Here is a 14,951-nt window from a genome sequence, read left to right as displayed (position 1 = left end):
GTTGTTGCTGCTGCTAGAAATCAAACGAGGAATTGGAACTGCTCCCCTCCTCAGAAAAAGCTGAAACTCTGGAATCGGACTCTACTCAAGAAACCCAGAAAAAACCAGAAAGCTTTCATGGAATGGCCGACCCCCGAAAATCACCCCCTTGGGGTTCTGCGCAGTTCCTCACTGCTCTACGCTGCCACTGAATAGAACCCTCCGAACTCAGCCCAGAATTCTGCCAAACTCCTCCAATATGCAAGAGTTGATCTCTTCCTCAATCCCTCGGCTCAAATCCTCCACAAACCCTCAATCCAAACTGCTCCCAAAAAGAACTGCGTCCCTCTCCCAGTGCTGCGCAGTCCTCCAAAACACTGATAAAACCACTGTTGAAATGCTGAAGATACTGATGCTGAAATGCCAACGAAAATACCTTGCCCAAGCAGGCACTCGAAGTCCCCTGGGGCTAAGGGTGAGATCTCCGAACGGAGACACTCAATGCACTAAACAATGCCGCAGACTAGCTAAATAGCCAGCGTGCTCTAAGCCAAAACGACTATCACAAATGCACATAACCCAATGATCAAAATGAGGGGGCTCCTCTCTCTTTTATAGCTTTTGCCTCTCTCAATCCTAATGCTCACCTTCTCCTGCGTGATTCCCCTTTTGCCACGTGTTCCTCCCCTCCTGTGCAGTCCCTCCATGTGTCTGCGTGGGCTCCATTTCTACATCCCCTTTTTGGCCCCCTGGGCTCTCCCTTTAAGTCACAACGTTGTGCTACTAGGAAGTGACTTTTATTCTAAAAGTGAGTTATGTCCCCCTTTCTCACTTTTTTTTTATTTACAAAATAACTATAGAAGGCAAAATTTGGCAAAATCGAATATTCCAATTAGCTAGGGCTAATTAGGAATATTACAGTCTCCCCCAGCAAAATGTTGCTTGTCCTCAAGCAACTGAAGTGATGGATGCTGTAAGATCTTCTCATTCTCCCAAGTGGCATCCTCATCCGGCAAATTCTTCCACCTCACCAAGAATTCCCGGACCGTCCTGCTCCGTAGCTGCCTCTCCCTGGTATCAATGATAGCCTCCGGCTGTAATACCAAATGCACGCCATCATCCATAAGTGGTAGCTCATCTGTCACTGTTACCTGCGGCCCCAATGCCTTTTTCAGGCATGATACATGAAAAATGTTATGAATCTTACTGCCTTGGGGCAGCTCCAACTCATATGCAACCTGTCCAATCCTGCGTATCACCCTGTATGGCCCATAAAAGCGGGGCTTGAGCTTTTCAGCCCCCTTCTGCTTCAGTGACGACTGTCGATATGGCTGTAATCGTAGATAGACCATCTCCCCCACCTCGAACTACCTCTCTACCCGACCCCTGTCGGCATACAACTTCTGCTGGTTCTGCACTGTAGCCATGTTATCCTTGAGAGCTCAGAGGATATCCTAACTCTCTTGGATCCAAATCTTGGCTCTAGAAGCCCTGTTGTCACCAAACATCACATCAACAAAAGATAAAGGATGATACCCATATAAGGCATAGACTGGTGACATACCAATGGATATGTGATGTGAAGTATTGTAGCAATATTCCCCCAGATGCAGCCACTTCAGCCATGCTTGTTGTTGCCCACTGACATAGTTACGCAAGTAGCCCTCCGGCCACTTGTTAACTATCTTTGTCTGCCCATCTATCTGTGGGTGATAACTGATACTCGGAGTCAACTCCGTCCCCACCAACCAGAAAAGCTCCTACCAAAACCCGTCCATGAAATGGTTGTCCCTGTCACTGACGATGGTCTTAGGAAGACCATGTAGCCTGAAGATCTCCCTGAAGAACAGCTCGGCCACCTGTGCTGCTGTGAAGTGTGCGGATATGGCAAAGAAATGCGCGTACTTTGTCATTCAGTCAACGACGACAAAGATACAATCCTTGCCCTGTACCATGGGCAATTCTGTGATGAAGTCCATCGAAATGCTCTCCCATTTCCCCTCCAAAATGGGTAGCGGCTACAATAAACCTGCGGGATGGCTCATCTCTCCCTTGTTCCGCTGGCAAACATCACACTCCCTAATATGCCGGAGTACGTCCTCCTTGAGGCCCTTCCAGGGAACCTCTCTCTAATGGTCCTGTAGGTTTTGGTAAACCCCTGATGGCCTGTCAATGGTGAATAATGTGATGCCTGGAGTATCTTATTCTTGAGCTGAGACCCCTCAGTCAAGAAGATCTGATCCCTGTAATAGATGATCTCATCGATTACCTTGAACCTGTCATCTGCCACCTGCCCGTCTAGAATCTCACATGCAAACCTGTCCTTGGAGTACTCTACTAGGAGTCTAGCCCTCCAGTCTGTATCCAAGCTCATAAGAGACAACGTGGCTGGTCTACGTGAAAGGGCATCTGCTACCACGTTGTTCTTACCCTTGACATACTCAATGTCAAAGTCATATGCTTGGATCTTACTGATCCACTTCTGCTGCCTCTCCTGCAACTACTTCTGCTCCAGAAAGAACTTGAGGCTGTTGTGATCAATCCTCACCCTGAACCTGTTCCCCACCAAATACTGCCGGTACTTAGCCAATGCATGCATGATGGCCAGCATCTCCTTGTCGTATATAGAATACAACCTCTCGTGCGGAAGGAGCTTCCGGCTCTCAAAGGCTATAGGGTGACCTTCCTGCATCAATATTGTGCCGATCCCTTCTCCCGACGCATCACACTCCAAAACAAATGGCTGCGTAAAATCTTGCAATGCAAGCACTAGGCAGCTGCTCATAACCTCCTTGAGCCTGTCAAAGGCTCACTGCGCTGTATCCGACCAATTTAATGCCCCCTTCCTCGTCAAATCTGTCAGGGATGCAGCAAGCTGTGAGAAACCTTTGACGAACTTCCAGTAGTAAGTACAAATGCGAATGAATCCTCGAAGTTCTGTCACGTTTCTCGGCTCCGCCCAATCTCTGATGGCCCTAATCTTCTCCTCGTGACCCTCACTCCGTCCACTCCAATGATGTGTCCCAAGTATAACATCTCCGTCAACCCGAACTCACATTTGGAGAGCTTGGCATAGAACTGCTGCATCTCCAAGATGCATAATACTATCTCAATATGCTGGAGATGCTCCTCCCACGTCCTGCTGTAAATGAGTATATCATCAAAGAACACCAACACAAACTTCCTCAAGTGACTACAGAAGATGTGATTCATGCAAGACTGGAATGTAGTTGGGGCGTTGGTTAGCCCGAAGGGCATCACCAAAAACTCAAAGTGCCCATAGTGACATCTAAAGGTGGTCTTGGAAATGTCCTGCTCCCTCACGCGAATCTGATGGTACCCTGATCTCAAATCAATCTTTGAGAAGAACTGTGCTCCTCTCAACTCATCCATCAACTCATCGATCCTGGGTATGGGGTACCTGTTCTTCTGTGTCCTCTTGTTTAGGGCCCTGTAGTCAATGCACATCCTCAATGTACCGTCCTTCTTCTTCACCAACACCACAGAAGAAGCAAAAGGACTCGTGCTCGATCAGATGTGCCCAGGAGCCAACAACTCCTGAATGGCCCGCTCTATCTCATCCCGATAGGCCTTGGGATGCCTATAGGGGGTAGTAATCACTGCCTGTATGCCCTACTCAAGCTCAATAGTGTGCTCAAACCCCCGGTCCGATAGTTGACCCAGCGGAATCTCCCCAAATACTATGGCATACCGGTCAAGGATGGACTGTATGTCCGAGTGCATTGTCTGTCCTATAGTCCCTGCCTCTGATGCACATAGCTCTACTGCCCACTCTGTCTCCCTTCCGGAAGACTGCCTCCATCCGATGAGCCGAAACAGTCTGAGGCGGATAAGTATGCTGTCCCCGTATCTTCTCATGCCTCCCTGTCTTCTCATCATCCCATTCCATCTCTAGGGTCTTCCAATCCGTCGTGACCTTCCCTAGGGTGATGAGCCATTGAACACCCAGTATCATGTTGGTGTCCGGAATATCGACCACGAAAAAGTGGTCAGTCAATGTGTAGGTGCCCATCGTCACTGAAAGCTCTAGAACATATCGAGCACACATCATGGTCTGATCTCCTAGGACCAAGACTGAAAACCCATCAAAGCTCTCTGTCTGTATGCCTCTCCGCTCAACCATCTGTGCATCGATGAAGTTGTGGGTCGCCCCACTGTCAACCAAAACTGACACTCGCTGGCCACGTACCATCCCTCGTACACGTAGTGTCAAATACTTGGGAACTCCTCGCAATGCGGCAAGGGCCCCTCCAGTGGGTGCAAAAGATGCACCACCTGCTGCTGGCGGTGGAGGTGGCAAAGGTCCCTGTCCATCATGGCTATCTCCTGCCTCCACACCATCCTCGTCATCCTCTTCTCCACTGCTCTCGGAGAAAACCTCAATGAAATGTGCCTTGCCAGCAGCACATCTATGTCTTGGTGCCCATGGCTCCTGACATGTGAAGCACAACCGCTTCTTCTTCAGCTCCCTCTTGACATCATCGTCAATCTGCACTTGTCCTGGATTCCCCTTTGGAGGTGGAATCCTCACATCCTTCCCCTTAGACTGGAAAGTCTGTCTCTCGGGGTAAGGTGTTCGGGTCTTGAGTAAGACATCCTGTAGGTCCCGTGTCCTGCTGATAGCATCCTGAAGGGTGGTCGGTCTAGCGGATCTGACTAGACCCCGAAGTGGCTCTGCTAACCCCTCAACATACATATAGATCCTCCGTGCCGTGGATAGATCTGGCACCATCACTGAGACCCTCAAGAAATCTGCAATGTAGGTCTCTAGGCTCCCTGTCTGTTTGAGCCTTGTCAGCTCAACAAAATGCTGCTCTGGATCCCTCTGATCAAATTGCTCCATCAATCTCCTGGTGAACTCGGCATATGTCGTCACCATGGAGTGTCCTAGTGTAACCATCCCATGAAACCACCAATCCTGGGCCTCACCATCCAAATGCAATGTCTCCACCTTGATGGCCTCTGTCTCTGACATCTGGTTAAGCTGGAAATAAATGTCCAGCGTCTCCACCCAAGACCTTGCCGAACTGTTTGATGAGCCATCAAACGTAGGCAAGTGGAATCTACCCGCTGCACGATGGGTGTCACCATCATGATAATGTCGGTACCCTCTGTGATGGTCGCGGGGTCTACTATCTTGCTAGAGCTGAACAAAATCACGGAATGAGAGGACTTCCCTAAACTCCTGCCCATAGGCCTGGTACTCTACAAAATAATCACCCATGTGTCCAGGCTCTGCCTCCTGCTGGGCTACGACCCCCGTGTCTACTCCTAAGAAAGTGGGCATGGTAGAGCGTGTAGGGGCATGTGAGGCCACCTACTGCGCAGTATCACACTGCTCTGGCAAATCGTGGGATGCAGCCAATCCCTCACCAACCTGGAAAACCCGTGGGCTCTCACGCTGTCTGGCCTCTATTGTCGTGAATCTCTGCCCCATCACCTCAATTTGCCTCGACAGATCCTGCACTGATTTGAGGAGCATATCCGCAAATCTCTTCCTGTCATCATCTGCCATTGGAGCCTCCTGCTCTGCGTCCACCACCGACTCCCTCTGTGTTGATTTCGGGTAGCATCAGATGTGCTCTAGCCATGAAAATTGGTGGAGAGGCTAAAGCACATGAGATCTCCAAGACCCAGAAATGGTTTGGGCAGATTCTTCCCAATTTAGGAGATATTAAAATAATTAATATTTTTAATGGAGTTCCTAAGTCTAAACTTAGGAAAAATAAAATATGAATGGGTATTAATATAAAATTAGGTTAGAAGGTTCTAAATGACATGGATCAAAACAAATCTAATCTTAGTCGTTGATTAGAGATGTAATCTCGGTTGTTGAAGGACCAATAAGAAAATAATAAGAGGAGGCTTGAGGGTCAGTTGGAGAATACACCAGAGTGATCAGTCATTCGATTTTCTAGAGCAGGGTTTGCTAAGAAAAGTCGAATCAGTGATCAGTTTGTAGCGAGGGGCAGTGAGTACTAGACAAAGAGGCAAAGATAGTGTCGAGAGACCAGCACAGAGGCAGAGAGGCAGACGCAGAAGCCAGAGCAGGCCATGCAGAGGCTAGCTGAGACAGCGCAGAGGCCAGAGGGCCTGTGTCATCCACGCAGAGGGCAACAGGAGTGACACAGAAGGCCGTAGAGGCTGTGCAGTGCCTCAGAGGGCTGACGTGGAAGGCCGTAGAGGCTGCGCAGTGCCTCAGAGGGCTAACGCAGTGCTTCAGTTGTGCTGGAGAGGGTTTCATGGGGCAGATTTTCTGAATATCTTCTTTCGAATAGAGAGGTATTATTGCCGATTATTTTGCTCTATCGGGTGAGCCAGTTTGGCACCCAATTGTACTCAAGGATATATTGCATAATAAATAACCCTCAGAATTGCTGCATCGGTTTTCCCAAGTTGGGTTTTTCCAGGGACGAGTTGTCCAAAAATAACAGTGTCACTTGTTTGTTTGCTATTTCTTTTTGTTGTTGATCTGCAGATGGTTGAGACTGTATTGTGTTTATTTTGATGTTTATATGTTTAAATAACTTGTTTGTAATTAACAAGTAGGAGAAATAAACCAGAAGAATATAGATAAAATTTCTAACGGTTAGACTTAGAAATTTCAACATGGTATAAGAGCGTGGTTGCAGATCACAGGAGAGCTGAAGGCATCAGCTGAAGCAGAGCATTGGCAACAAAAATAGTTATCCCGAGTGACAGAAGTTGTTCCTTGCAGAAAGCGACAGAAGAAGGGTTAACGCAAAGGGACTGCATCATCGGTCCGGGCCAAAGAGAGCCCAGCACAGAGGCTGAGGAGGGCAAAAAAAGGCTCACGTAGAGCCACGCAGAGACCAGGAGGGTTGACGCAGTTGGATAGGGGAGCATTTCAGCTAGTGTCCAGATTGCGCAGAGCCTAGAGGCTCAGTCCTTCAATTGCTGGGGCATAGGAAGCTATGGGCAGATTGCGGGGAGTGAAGTTGGTGGGGTGTTGTGGGCAGAACAGTACCTAACGGGAAAAACCAAGGTAGAGGGAGTTGTTACCGAGGCGTATTTCTAGCCAAAGAATCTGGATCAATGTTGTAGGTGCATAGGAGATCGGAGAGGGGCAACTCGACGGTTGGCAGGCGGATTTCCAGGAGGGAAATCGAGACTCAGAGGGATTTTAGCAGAGAACTTCCAGACGAGAAGTAGCGATTCAGAGGGAGTCAAAGAGAGAACTTCCAGAGGGAAGTAGAGACTCGGAGGAGTCAACAGGAGGAGTAGAGAGATGGCCATGAATGGACTGAGGGATCAGGACAGGCTGGACGGGGCGTCCAACTTTGTGGTCTGGAAGGCCAGGATCTTGTCCATTCTAGATAGACATCGCATCAAGGCCTTCGCCTTGAGAACAGTGGTTATCCCAGTTGACCCAGCTAATAATGAGAAGTACGAGGAGGCAATGGCCAAGGCGAAATGCATCATCCTTGATGGGGTCAAGGATCATGTGATCCAACATATTGCCGAGAAGGAGATGGCAAAGGAAATGTGGGACGCCTTGAAGACATTGTACCAGCATACTTCCGTGCAGAGGAAGATGTTACTTGAGAATCAGCTGCGGTCATACCAGATGCAGAAGGGGGAGCAGATAGATCACTTCCTCGGTAGATTGAAGGAGATCGGGACCAACTAACTTCCATAGGGGCCACGCCGGATTAGGAAGTAATGGTGAGGACCACTCTAAACGCAGTCTCTAGGGAGTGGGAGACATTCATCCAGAGCATTCTGGGTAGGGCGACTCTTCCAGATTGGGAAGAATTGTGGGCGGCTCTTCGTCAAGAAGAGATCAGACAATTGAGCAAGACGGGAAGTAGCAGCAAAGGAGTCCAGATCAAGAAGGAACAGGAAGAGGATGCAACTATGGCATCTGCGGGGAAGCAAGAAAAGAGGAAGAAAAAGAACCTCTCCAAGGTTAGGTGCTTCAACTATCGGGAACTGGGTCATTATGCGACCCAGTGTCCAAGGAAGAAGAATAAGGGAGAGACATCTAACTCCAAGGCAGTGCCAGTGAAGGCGGAAAAGGAGGTAGAGGAGGATGACGATTGTGCCATGAATGCTCATGTACCTCTAGAGAAGAGGTGGGGAGACATCGAGCTATAGTCAGGAAGACTACAGGTGATGAGGGGCAAGATCCTTGAGGTACCCAACCTCTTGGATTATACCTTGCTACGGGAGCCCCGAAGAGAGAGTAGCAGGACTGGCGGATGTCGGTAGAAACAGATGCGGATGAAGCGGCGGAGAGTGCTACAATGCAGAAGTCCCCAGGCAGCGCAAGGCTAGCAGGCTGCAGCAGTGCGAGAGGCACGGAGAGGGTTGCAACAGTGCAGGATGGCACAGAGAGGTTTGCAGCGGTGCGAGATGCAAGGAGTTGTTGCAGCAGCGCAGAGGCAGTAGAGGGAGCACTTGATAGCGGTAGAGAGATCTTCAGCATCGGGAGTGTTTCTAGCCTGACAGGGATGTTAGTAGTTGGGTGGATCAGTTACTTACTTCTCAGTAACTGAGTTGCAGTGCAGTAGCAATTAGCAGTAGCACGATGCAGCATGATGAGAGGGGGTTGCAGTGCAGATGCAGTGTTGGGAGAAAGGACCAGCAGCAACATGGATGCAGAGGGAGCTGTCGTACGGATGCAGCAGTGGCAGTGGGAGGGCCATGAGCAGCATTACAGGATGTAGCAGTGTAGAGGATGTTGGGCAAGGAGGCCTAGCATCAGCACAAATACCGGTGCCATATAATCAAAGTGATGCCAAGTGTGGAGTATTACTAGAGCACAATCCTCGCTAAGAGGGAATGTTGATTTGGGGTAGCATCAGATATGCTCTAGCCATTAAAATTAGTGGAGAGGCTAAAGAAAATGAGATCTCCAAGACCCAGAAATGGTTTGGGTAGATTCTTCCCGGTTTAGGAGATATTAAAATAATTAATATTTTTAATGGAGTTCCTAAGTCTAAACTTCGGAAAAATAAAATATTAATGGGTATTAATATAAAAATGGGTTAGAAGGTTCTAAATGACATGGATCAAGCCAAATCTAATCTTAGTCGTTGATTAGAGATGTAATCTCAGTCGTTGAAGGACCAACAGGAAAAGTATAAGAAGAGGCTCGAGGGTCAGTGGGAGAATACACTAGAGTGATCAGTCATTCATTTTTCTAGAGCGGGGTTTGCTAAATAAAGTCGAATCACTGATTAGTTTGCAGTGAGGGGCATTGAGTACTGGACAGAGAGGCAGAGATAGTGCAGAGGGAGCAGCACAGAGGCAGAGAGGCAGACGCAGAAGCCAAAGCAGGCCACATAGAGGCTAGCTGAGACAGCGCAAAGGCCAGCGGGCCTGCGTCAACCACGCAGAGGGTGGCAGGAGTGACGCAGAAGGTCGTAGAGGCTACGTAGTGCCTCAGAGGGTTGACGCAGAAGGTCGTAGCGTCTGCGCAGTGCCTCAGAGGGCTGACGCAAAAGGCCGTAGAGGCTGCGCAGTGCCTCAAAGGGCTGACGCAGAGGCCCCGAGGGCTAACTCAGTGCTTCAGTTGTGCTAGAGAGGGTTTCGTGGGGCAGATTTTCTAAATATCTGCTTCCGAATAGAGAGGTATTACTGCCGGTTATTTTTCTCTGTCGAGTGAGCCAATTTGGCACCCAGTTATACTTAAGGATATAATGCATAATAAATAACCCTCAGAATTGCTACACCGGTTTTCCCAGGTTGGGTTTTTCAGGGGACTAGTTGTCCAAAAATAATGGTGTCACCTGTTTGTTTGCTATTTCTTTCAGCTGTTGATCTGTAAATGGTGGAGATTGTATTGTGTTTACTTCGATGTTTATATGTTTAAATAACTTGTTTGTAATTAACATGTAGGAGAAATAAACCAAAAGAATACAAATAAAATTTCTAACAGTTAGCCTTAGAAATTTCAACAGCCTCAGAGGGCGGACACAGAGGGTTTCAGGCTGACGCAGAGTCTAGGAGGGTTGACGTAGTTCTTCAGATTGTGCTGGAGAGGGTTTCGTGGGGCAGACTTTCAGAATATCTACTTTCGAAGAGAGGTATTACTGTCGGATTTTTTTTATCTCTATCGGATGAGCCAGTTTGGCACCTAGTGTACTCAAGAAAAGTTGCTTAATAATAAAACCCTCAAAACTGTTGCACCGGTTTTCCCAAGTTAGGTTTTTCCAGGGACGATTGTCCAAAAATAATGGTGTCCCTTGTGTGTTTGTTTATATTTTTCAGTTGCTGATTTGTAGATGGTTGAGACCAATGTTGCACGAAGCGGGAATGAAACAGGGACGTTTTTTGGAAGCAGGGACGCGGAAGCATCATTTTCCAAAAATCTAGGAAGCGAAGTGTCTGCTATATATATATATATATATATGTATTGCATTTATATTCAAAACAAACATCCCAAATACCAAATTAGTTGTAGAAGACATGAAAACATGCATATTTTTGCATAAATCAAGATAGATATGGCATCCATGATTCCATTGTAGTTACTAGTATGTACATCAATGATTAATTATTCGAACATCAACCATCTATATTATAGCAAGTACAAACATACATCAAATTTTTAAGCATATTATAAAACATAAAACATTTAAGCATATTATAAAACATAAAACATAGAGCATATTATGATTTATCTAGCAAGTGAGCAACTGTCAACATTTGTCATGTCCAAAATTCAAATAATAATGTTTACAAAATAGGTCACTTGGTCACCGCCAAGACAAAAAGGTTCAAATTCACAAGCCTACAAGTCTAATGATTAATCTATGACAAAAGTAGTAATTGTGAATATCTCTACTAATCTCTCCTCCTTCCACCACGAAGAGAACGTGGCGGCGAGCCTCCACATGGTGGCAATGAAGAAGATGGTGCCTATGGAAGTTGTGGCACTGAAACTGATGAAGACGAACCCCCTGTTGTTGGTGTTGAACCATGGAACCTAGGAACCAAGGGACCAGATGGGGGTGGCATCTCAACACGATCATCATCATCCTAGAATCGCTCAAAAAATTCATACAAAAAAAACACTAGTTAACAAAAAAAATTAAAAACATGAATTAGAGAAATGCTTTATAAGCAAAATTCATACCACAATGGACATACCTGGATAAGAGCATCCTCTAATTGCTCTAATCGCAACACTCCATCCTCCAAATTGGGCTCCTCTGGATTCCTGTCCCAAATCTTAAGGTCTTTATTAGTCTTTGCATCATCACAGTAATGGGACAACAATTGCAAGTTGTAATGAACATAAACCAAGCTCTTTGCCCAGTCTAAACTCAACCTGTTCCTTTTAACACTGTGGATGAAAGAATAAGAGCTCCAACACCTCTTTGCAGAAGAAGTGTTTACCACCTGTGATAGCACCCGCAATGCCAAAGTCTGTAGAAGTGGAGTAGCCCCTCCATGCATGTTCCACCCCTCAAGAGAAGAAAAAGTCTCACGATCTCTAATTGCATGCATGCTCCCAAATGGACCAGTGTTAAGCGTATAGTTGCTCAACTGTGTCCGTAACATGGCAGCCTCCTCCTCATCAGGGACTAATTTACTCAACGCAATCATATATTTTTTTGTGAACCTCTTGATCTTGGTGTGGTTTTCTCCTGCTTCCCCCCCAGGTGCTGGTGTTGAAAGCCATGATGGATGATAGTATTTAGGTGTCAAAACATATGCTAATGCATGCAATGGAACATATAGCATTTCCCATCGGTTTTCCACCTCTACACGAATATAACTGTACAAGGTGATATCTCTAGGCTCAACAATGTCTTTAATCTGCCCGAACATGCTATCCATTTGCTCATACACCTCCCCAATTATTGGTCGATCTGAATCTCCAAACTTGATCATGTAATAAATTGGTTTGGTGAATTGCAAAACATATTTAACCTGTGACCAAAAGTACATGTCAAGAATAGTGTCCTTGGCTACATTAGCACCATCTCTATCAGAGTTAATTTCATCCCATATTTTAGCACACACCATATTAGTTAAAGCTTGTCTCACCGTCACTAGCCACCTAAAGGTGAGGTAATAACTGGCAAATCTTATCTTTGCAAGTTTAAGCAACTACAACTTGGAGTAAGTGCCATAGAAGTAGTTTACCCTTGTATGCCCTGTGATGAATTTAATGAGTTGCTTCCCTCTCTTGTAAAGCTCATTAATCCACCCACATTCTTTATGCTTCACAATATCATGCATCAAAAGGTTCAATGTGTGAACCAGGCACCCAAACCAAAAGATGTGTGGATGAGTACGCTCAATAATTTTTCCTGCTGCCTTACAATTTGCTGCATTATCTATGATCACTTGAACCACATTATTCGGACCAACATCTTTGATTGATTGCAATAGGAGATCTGCAATGTTTTGGGAAGATGCACTAATGGAGGAGGAGTCACAACATGTAATAAATATTGCACCACTAGCAGAAACACCAAGAACATTTATCAGATGTTGGTTTCTAATATTTGTCCACCCATTTGATACAATGGATACCCCACAATCTACCCACTCATTTGTAAAACGTGTCAAAGCTCTTTGAACCTTTGCTTTTTCTCTTTCTAATAACATTGTTCTAGCTTTCTCATAGTTGGGGGACTTGTATCCTTTTGGGGCTTCATTGATGGCCTTTACCATTTCATGCCAATAGGGAGAGCGAAGCACATTGAATGGTACACCGCAAGCACAAAGAAATCGGACTATCTTTCCATCCACATCATCCCTCCCAGCAACATTAAGGAAATCCCTTATTGTACTTTTACATCCAGAGCTTCCAGAAGTACCACAAGGAGATGAGCTACCAAATCTAGAGGTTGCACTTGATTCAGAATGAGTTTTTTGTTTCTTGTTTTTTTGTTGTGCAACCTCCTCTATTTGGATGTATTTTCTTCTTTGTTCAACTGAAATGTTTGGGCAAATTTGTATCCCCACAACACCCTTTTTATCATCACAGTACCTCACCCCACAAAGATGCCTCCTCACACGTGTATATGAACCACTAAATGGTTTTCCTCCATGACAACCATGAGGGCACAAAAATTTGTAGCTTCCACCACCCTTTCCCCCTTCAAGTTTGGTCACATAGTTCCACAAGGGTGTTAATGCAGCTTTCTCCTCTAGTGTTTCAATTTCCCCTTCAGGTTCAACTTCATCCCCTTCCTCTTCAAACCCTTCCTCCTCATCATACATTGGGTCACTCATATTGGGACCACTATCCTCTTGTGCTTCTTCCCTTCTATTCCTACTCCCCCTTGCCATCATTAAAACTAAAAGTGGAATAATACATAGAAGCCAAAAGAACACCATCTGGAATATGGATATTGGTGGTGGACAACCTGCAACTAAATGAGCAAGTAGAAACAATGGGAAAGAGTAGGAGAGGGAGGAGAAAAATACAAAAAAATGTCAAAAAAATAAGGGAGTTTGGGGTTTGCACTTACCTCTTTAAATCTTGTAGATGGAAATCCTCCAAGCTCCTCCTCCTTATCCTAGCTCCTCCTCCTTCACTCCTCCAAGCTCTCCTCTCTTCTCCTCGTTTCTCTTCTCTTCTCCAACTCTCATAAACTCAAAGTGAGAAAATGAGAGATGAATGGGGGGTTAAATCCCTTCATTCCTCACCCTAACCTAAGGTGGACCCACCCCCAACAAACCAAAATGCCAAAAAATTAAAAAACAGCACTTTTTTGGCCACGCGGCGAAAACGGAGGAAGTTGTACGGAATTGCTCGCGATCTGTACGCTTCGTACTCCAAAACACGACACTTCGTACAGTCGAAGCATCGTACGAAGTGCGTTTCGGAAAAACCAAAACACGTTTCGGGCACACACATCCGTACGGATCGCGGATCAGGGTTTTGATTCGAAGGGGGGGACGTTTCCTGCAACACTAGTTGAGACTGTATTGTGTTTATTTCAGTGTTTATATGGTTAAATAACGTGTTAGTAATTAAACAAGTAGGCGAAATAAACCAGAGAATACAGATAAAATTTCTAGCGGGTAATACTTAGAAATTTCAACATGGTATCAGAACGTTGTAGATCAGGGGAGAGCTGAAGGCACTAGCTGAATCAAATAATTTGCAGCAGAAACAGTTGTCCCAACTAACAGAAGTTGTTCCTAGGCAGAAAGCAGCAAAGAAGGGTTGACACAGAGGGCCTGCATCATCAGTTCGAGCCAGAGAGAGGCCATCGCAGATGCAGAAGAAGGCAAAAGAGGCTCACGAAGAGCCACGCAGAGACCAGGAGGGTTGACACAATTGGCCAAGGGAGCAAATCAGCCTTCCCGGGATTGCAGAGAGCCTAGAGGCTTAGTTCTTCAGTTGCTGGGGCATAGGAAGTTGTGGGCAGATTGTGGAGAGCAACGCTAGTGGGGTGTTGTTGCTGTTGAGGCAGAACAGTACCTAACGGGACAGAACCAAGGTAAAGGGAGTCGCTACTTAGGAGAATTTCTAGCCAAGAAATCCAGATCAGTGTTGCATGTATAGGAGATTGGAGAGGTGCGATTCGACGGTTGGCAGGCTGATTTCCAGGAGGTAAATCGAGACTCAGAGGGAGTCTAGCAGAGAACTTCCAGAAGGGAAGTAGAGACTCAAAGGGAGTCGAAGAGAGAACTTCTCGAAGGGAAGTAGAGACTCATAGGAGTCAAAAAGAAGAGCATAGATATGGCCATGAATGGACTAAGGATCAAGACAGGCTAGACGGAGCGTCCAACTTTGTCATCTGCAAGGCCAAGATCCTGTCCGTTCTAGATAGACATCACATCAAGGCCTTCGCCTTGCTAACAATGAAAAGTATGAGGATGCGATGGCCAAGGCAAAATGCATAATCCTTGATGGGGTCAAGGATCATATGGTCCAGCATATTGCCGAGAAGAATACGGCAAAGGAAATGTGGGACACCTTGACAACATTGTATCACGGCACTTTCGTGCAGAGG

The 14,951-nt window shown here is 46.2% G+C and overlaps 1 protein-coding gene across 1 annotated transcript in view; it reads right to left on the bottom strand.

Moving 5' to 3' along the window:
- LOC149225674 (transglycosylase) overlaps positions 1 to 14,951 on the bottom strand; it is a 152,395-nt gene that overhangs the window by 10,290 nt on the left and 127,154 nt on the right. The window lies entirely within an intron of this gene.

The sequence above is a fragment of the Pinus tabuliformis genome, chromosome J (genome assembly GCF_031772625.1).
Source record: "Pinus tabuliformis cultivar Carrire ecotype Pingquan chromosome J, CPIR1, whole genome shotgun sequence".
In the NCBI taxonomy this organism is placed as follows: domain Eukaryota; kingdom Viridiplantae; phylum Streptophyta; class Pinopsida; order Pinales; family Pinaceae; genus Pinus; species Pinus tabuliformis.
This window is presented reverse-complemented; position numbering and strand designations above follow the sequence as displayed.